At 43.6% G+C, this 6,982-nt stretch overlaps 1 non-coding gene across 1 annotated transcript; it reads left to right on the plus strand.

The window, feature by feature from the left end:
• The first annotated feature begins 4,792 nt into the window (after positions 1 to 4,792).
• TRNAF-GAA (transfer RNA phenylalanine (anticodon GAA)) lies at positions 4,793 to 4,863 on the plus strand. Its single transcript has one exon. It is a non-coding gene; the product is annotated as a tRNA-Phe (tRNA).
• Positions 4,864 to 6,982: the final 2,119 nt, after the last annotated feature.

Consider the following 6,982-nt stretch of genomic DNA (forward strand, 5'->3'; position numbering starts at 1 on the left):
GGATACTGCCCTTATGGCTGAATCGCCCCCAAAATTCAGTACTTCCTAATATCGTCATCTTGAGGGTTAGGTGACAGGACTTCAGGAGTTGGGGGGTGGGTGTGCATAAATATTTGGTCTATTATAGGCAGGCCAGCATACCTGTCCCCAGCAAATGTAGGCCTCAAAAAGAGAAACACCCAGAAGATTAAACATAAAGACAGAAAATGAACCTAGTTGCATTGGGAAAAACAAAAAGTTGTAGTTTTAGAGGCTGGAGTAATAGCACAGCGAATAGGGCATTTGCCTTGTATGTGGCCGACCCAGGTTCGATTCCCAGCATCCCATATGGTCCCCCGAGCACTGCCAGGAGTAATTCCTGAGTGCATGAGCCAGGAGTAACTACTGTGCATTGCCAGGTGTGACCCAAGAAGGAAAAAAAAAGTTGTAGTTTTAAAGAGGTTAATGAAAACCTGGAGTCAACAGCTATAAGAGCGAAACTAAGACAGCTCAGACCACAAACACTCTGGATGGATCATATCTTTTTGAAGGAGATAAAGGCCTTATCAAAGGGCTTCACTGGCAACAGTAACAAGGCCTTGGCCCTCTGATAAATTCTGAATGAAGTAAAAATAGTTTATAAAAACTACCCACAATTTAGTAAGACTCAGAACCCAAGTGCAAGTTACAGGGAAGTCAAGATTCGTATTCCCTTCACCCACGTACCTGCTCAAGCCACCCAGGCCCTATAGATTAGTCTGAGCCTTGGGCACTGGGCTGGCTTCTGAGAGCCACAGCAAGGGCAGTGGCTGAAGGGCTGTAGTGGCCTTGGGAGCTCACCCGACTACACACCAGCTACGTGACTGTCACAAATTCCTCCAAACGCAAGTCCTTGTGTGAAAAACTGTGGTTGTCACATTTAAAGGAGAGAACATATCAAAGAGTTTAGCTAAGTCTGAAAACCTAAGGGGGGGAAAAAAAAAGCAAAATCAGCACTCTTATTTCCTAACCCGTCACAAAAAATGAGGGGGGTGTGGCACCCAAGCACAGATGAAGCAGGGATGAGAAGGGATAGCCGAGGGTGGAGGGGGAGAATGTCAGGAGGGACCAGGACACCCCATGCATGTGTGTCTAGGTGGTGTCAGCTTTCACGAGAACCGCAGTTTGAGGGAGCCTTTCTCAGGACAGGGGCTGGAGCTCTGGGAAGACTGAGAACTGACCACAACACCCAAGAAGCAGCAAACACAGTAACTACATATTACACCGGGTACAATTACTATATTATCCCACCTTAAGTGTTTAATTGGAGAGCGGAGGATATGGCATGCCTGCCTTGCACATATGAGCCCTAGGTTCAATCCCTGGCACCACCAAGCAAAAGAACAAAATTCAAGAAGCACACTTTGAGCACTGCTGGCTACTGCTCCCAAACAAACAAAAGATGAACTGGTACTTTCAAATTAACAAAACTGAACACACATAATAAGGTACATAAAGAGAACTAACAATTGATTAAAAAAATAAATCCACAATTAAATACCACATGTGTTTATATGTCAAAGGGTTTACACAGTTAAAAATTTGCCTTTTATTAGGGTCTTTTTAAGAATAACAAAAAAAAATGCATGCCCTATTCTCTCATCTGCTCCTTTCCTTTCCCTTCAAAGATTGCTTCTAATTCATCTTAGAATTCATGGGAACATAGCAGAGACTCAATGCTTGTTTAGTAAACCTAAAGTGTCTTGCAGAAAACCCCATTTCCAAATATAATATCTCAAAATGCAGTTAGCACAGACAGGTCTAAAGAGAGAGACAAACCATAGTATAATGTTACCAAGGGGAAGGGGTGGAGTGGACCAGAAGTGACTGGGACAATGGTGGAGGTTCTTGAAACTCTGGTGATGATTGAGGTGAAGTGATGGAATTTCAACAACAATAACAAAAAGATGCTTGTAGCAACATGAATAGCAAAAACACTGTAAAAAAGACTAAGGACTCATGCCTTATTATTTCATTCTTAAAAGAACAAGACATGGGAACAGAGAACTTGTGACGGACATGGATAATGAAAAGTAATTGATGCTTTTCTATTTGTTTTGTTTTGGGCTACACCTGGCTGTGCTCAGGGATTACTCTTTGCTCTATACTTTTGCAGTGCTCGGGGGACTATATGTGGGGCTGGGGATTGAACAGGAGTGGGCTGCATGCAAGATAGACACCTTACTTCCTCTACTTTCTCTGTGGCCCTAATTAAGTTTATGGACAATGGAAATATTTTATATTTTAAACGTAGTGATAATGACTATACATTGTCAAAATTCATAGAACTATAGACGTAAGATGTTATAGTGGTTTGTTTCTAGAACTGTGTGGATATATATGTATATATCTATAATAAGCATACATATACACATACATATACACATATATATGGTAAAGTATAAAGTATCATTTTAATTTGAGGTGAGGGCTAGTCTGGGTCATACCCAGCTCATACTCAGATTACTCCTGGCTCTGTACTCAGAGATCATTTTTGGTGGTGCTCAGGGGACCCTATGTAGTGTCGGAGATCAAACCAAAGTCTGCCACATGCAAGACAAGCCCCTTATCCTATCCCCTGTACTATCTCTCTGCCTCCCCCCACCCTGTGCCCCTGCTAATCATTTTAACTGCAGCAACTCAAAAGACACAGATAATTCTGTGTTGGCTCCCTGACGAGCCTGTGGCTAGCTTGCACGCTGCCTCTCAAACACCAAACTGGGTGTATATGTGAGAGTCACAGCTGTGTGTCCCCCAGGGGGATGGAAGGGGGTGCAGACAGCGTAATCTGACATTTGGGCAAAGGCGGGCACAGGGACAGAGAATCTCGCAGTAGGCCTGTGTTTGCGGGCCGTTTCCCTGGCCGATGATTTCTGTTGGCTTCTCTCACTTGGGGTTTTCATATTCACTGTCCTGTTTCTCACTCATTCCTCCAATCATTCACTAACAGTTGGCTGAATGACCAGGGAAAGCTCTGCTCTTTGTCTTCTGTTTCGGGAGGAGCAACAGAAAAACACGTGGACAGATAAATACTCGTGGATGTTGATGTCACGTGAGGAACAGAACAAGAATGGGGCATAGAATGCCTGGGGTGGGGGTTGTTTGGCAGGCACACAGGGTATTTTATTACAACGGTCAGGGCAGTTGAGGAAATTGTCTTTGCACTGACAACCCCAAGAAGTGAATGCTAAGAGTCAACCATGGGGCGAAAATTCCAGGCATGGCGAGTGGTAAGTGCCGAGATCTTCGACAAAGCCCACTTGGCTGATGGGGAAAGTGGGCCCATGTGGTCAGGAAACAGATGACAGAGGCAGCAGCCGGGCACAGTAATCTGGGTGGGTCTCAGGGATCTTGGAAAAGAGCCTCCAGGGCAATGAGAAATTATCAGAAAGTCATCATAGGTAGTGAGGTGATTTCCTCTCTAAAGATTTCTTTAGAATCAGAGAGATTGAGATGCTTGTCCTGCTTGTGAATGAGGCCTGGGCACCACAAAGAGTGGCCGAAACAACAAACAACAACTTAGAAGGAGGGTCAAGGAAGAGGTGACCCAGAAGAAATTCCATGATACAGGAGGACGACTGTGAGCACAATGACAGGCAGCAATAGAACGTTTTCAGTGGGAGGAGGAAATGATCGTCTCCACTGAACCCTGCAGAGATGTCACAGAAGAATGGACTGAAAATTGTATTTGGCGGGGGAAATCTCTGGCAACAGATTGGATAAAGGCTGTTCCAGCAAATGCACTGAACCTCTGATTGGAAAGAACAAGAGAAGAGAAAGCAAAGCGAGTGGACACAGGCAATTCCTGATGAATTTTACTACAAGAAGATGCTGAGATGCAGAGCAGAAGCTGGAGAGAATGCAGAGCTTATTTGAGGGTTATGCTAAGGCCTGACAGAGAGATGTGCAGATAATGGAGGCAGTGAAGTCCTAAATGGGCACCCACAGGATCCAGAGCCCCAAGGAGAGGCTGCAGATTTACACTTCAGTGAACTGGAAGATTCCACTGTGAGGTGAGGTCATTGCAAATGGCTTCTATCAGTGATGGGGAAGGTGAGATCACCTGATGAGAGTGAAGGATGATGAGAGTTAGGGCCTTTAGGAGAGAGCTGTGGGAAAAAGAAACTTAGATTTCAGAGACAGAGAGACAGTACAGGGTTAAGTTGCTTGCTTCGCACATGGCCAGCCCCGGTTCAACTGCTGGGACAAGGTATGGTCCCTTGAGCACTGTCAGCAGAGATCCCTAAGTACAGAGCCAAAAAAAAAAAACCAGCCCCCCAAAACAGAGGCAGGTAGAGATTCTGCCATCATATTTCTGTTTCTGAGCTGGCTCAGAGACTGTCATGTTGGAGGCACTGAAATGTGGGCAAGACACTGAAGACCAGGGCTGGAGCGACAGCACAGCAGGTAAGGCGTTTGCCTTGCATGTGGCCAACAAGGGTTCGATTCCCAGCATCCCATATGATCCCCTGGGCTCTACCAGGAGTAATTCCTGAGTGCATAAGGAAGAAGAAACCCCTGTGCATCACCGGGTGTGACCCAGGTAAAGGTAAAGGTAAAGGCCCTCCCGTTGATCGTCGATTTGCTCGAGCGGGCCCAGTAACGTCTCCATTGGAGACTTTGTTGTTACTGTGTCTGGCATATCGAATACTCTCGGTAGCTTGCCGGGCTCTCCGAGAGGGGCGGAGGAATCGAACTTGGTCGGCCATGTTGGCCGCTTGTAAGGCGAACGCCCTACCCGCTGTGCTATCGCTCCAGCCCTGCTATCGCCCCAGCCCATAGCTCAGTTGGGAGAGCGTTAGACTGAAGATCTAAAGGTCCCTGGTTCAATCCCGGGTTTCGGCAGTTGGCATGGGTCTGACCCAAAAAGCCAAAAAAAAAAATGGGGCTGAAGACCATCTGGAAGGGAGAGCCTCATCTGCTTCTTCAGGAAAAGCCTGCACCACAGCAACTAGAGGGATACATTTGTAAACTGGTTTACAAAATGTATAAAAGCTACTAAATTTATTTCAAAGATTCTAGAATACTAGAGGCAAGACCATTCTTGCAAAAAGTAATTAAGTAATTACACATCATTTTCTCAGCATCTTAATCTTTTCAAGGATAAGATTTGTCTTTTCATCTTTGTGCTTTTAGGACATACAAAAAGCAGCACCTGGCTCATAATAAGTGTACAACACTGTTTTTTATTTACCGGGGACACGCTCCTGGCTCTGCACTCATGTATTACTCCCAACAGTGCTCAGGGAACCAAATGGGATGCTGGGAATACAAACCGCACTTACAACATACAAGGCAAGTACACTACCTGCTGTATTATCTCTCTGACCCCATAATAATGCTTTATAAAAAGACACAACTATACACACATGGAGTTTCTAATCCCAAGAGTATTTACAAGCTGAAGTAAAAAAAGTATCTGATTCCAACATAGTTTAGAACCTTCAAAGATAGAAAGCCATAGTAAAGCATAAAGACAAACATGCCTTAGGGACATTTTGATGGTGTCACAATACAGCCCCACAAAACTGTGTGACTTAATTCAAGAATGAAAATGATCTAAGTGTATTTTTATTCTCACCAATGTGACAACACATATTTGCTTGAATGTAGACTCTACTTTTATTTTTCTCCAATAGTAATAATAGATTTTGTCTTGTTCAGCTGAAATCTGCATGACTATGGCATTTCTTGAAACTCCAGAACCTGTATTTATTTGCTCTCCTGGTAAGTATGATGGAAAAAGATTTCTGTCTGCCTGATCTTGAAGACCAGCCGGAGACGGGGACCAGACCAAATAAGCGGCCCAGATTTCATCTGATCCCTGTTTTATACTTTTAGCTCTAGACTTATGCGTGTATGACCTCCCCATTTCTTGAAATGTTGCTTCATGAGTAAAATTTTGTTTGTGTTTGGGCCAGGCCGCACCTGCTGGTGCTCAGAGGCTATTTCTCATTCTGTGCTCTAGGGATCATATGTGGTGCAGACATTTGAACCAGGGTAGTACACACATGCCAGGCAAGAGCCTTACCTTTGTATTATCTCTTTGGCCCCGAGAGTAAAATATATTTTTAAAATGTATTTATTTATTGTTTCTTTGGGTCACACCTGGCGATGCACAGGGGTTGCTCCAGACTTTGCACTCAGGAATTACTCCTGGCGGTGCTCAGGGGACTATATGGGATGCCGGGAATCGAACCCGGGTTGGCCATGTGCAAGGCAAACACCCTACCCACTGTACTATAGCTCCAGTATCCCAAGAGTAAAATATTTTAAAAAATAAATATGAAAATGGAAAAAACAATGCTATATATATGGGAAAAAGTTTTTTTTTTAAAGTCAAAGACAAAAATAGTAAAACAAACCAATTTAAAATAAGTCAATATAATTAAAGTCATTCCATGAAGGGAAAGTGCACACACACCACCAACATGACACAGGGGCAATCAAAGAAAGGATGAGGGAAAAATGTAGTTTTGAACCAGTCATATTTCCCTGCAATGAACATGCAGGCTATTTTTAGGCTGAGGAGAAATAAAACTGTGGTCATAGATATCTCTGACTTCATGTTTATATGTTACTAAAAATAACAAGAAAGAAATTTTTTACTAAAATCTTACATTTTTATTTTTCCACTTTTCTCATCTACTAACGGCCAGAAGGGGAAGGGTGAGGGCCATGGCTGGGTATGGAAATCATTGTGCAAGCGACTCGTACCCCCTAGTGGTGATTTAGATTCCCTGCATGTGAAACCAGAAGTAGCTTTTTCAAGACAGATCTTTAGGAAAATAATCAAACTTTCTTGGGAGGGAAAAAAAGAACCTGTTGATGTCTTGACATAAGGTTTTTTTTTTATCTCCAAGAAAATTTAAAAAATGTTTCTCACTGAAGAAAATGTAAAACTTGGGCCAGAGAGATAGTCCAGCAGATAGAGCATTTGCCTTGCACGCAGCTGACTAGGGTT

Source organism: Sorex fumeus, unplaced genomic scaffold, assembly GCF_029834395.1.
Source record: "Sorex fumeus unplaced genomic scaffold, SorFum_2.1 ptg000047l, whole genome shotgun sequence".
NCBI lineage: Eukaryota > Metazoa > Chordata > Mammalia > Eulipotyphla > Soricidae > Sorex > Sorex fumeus.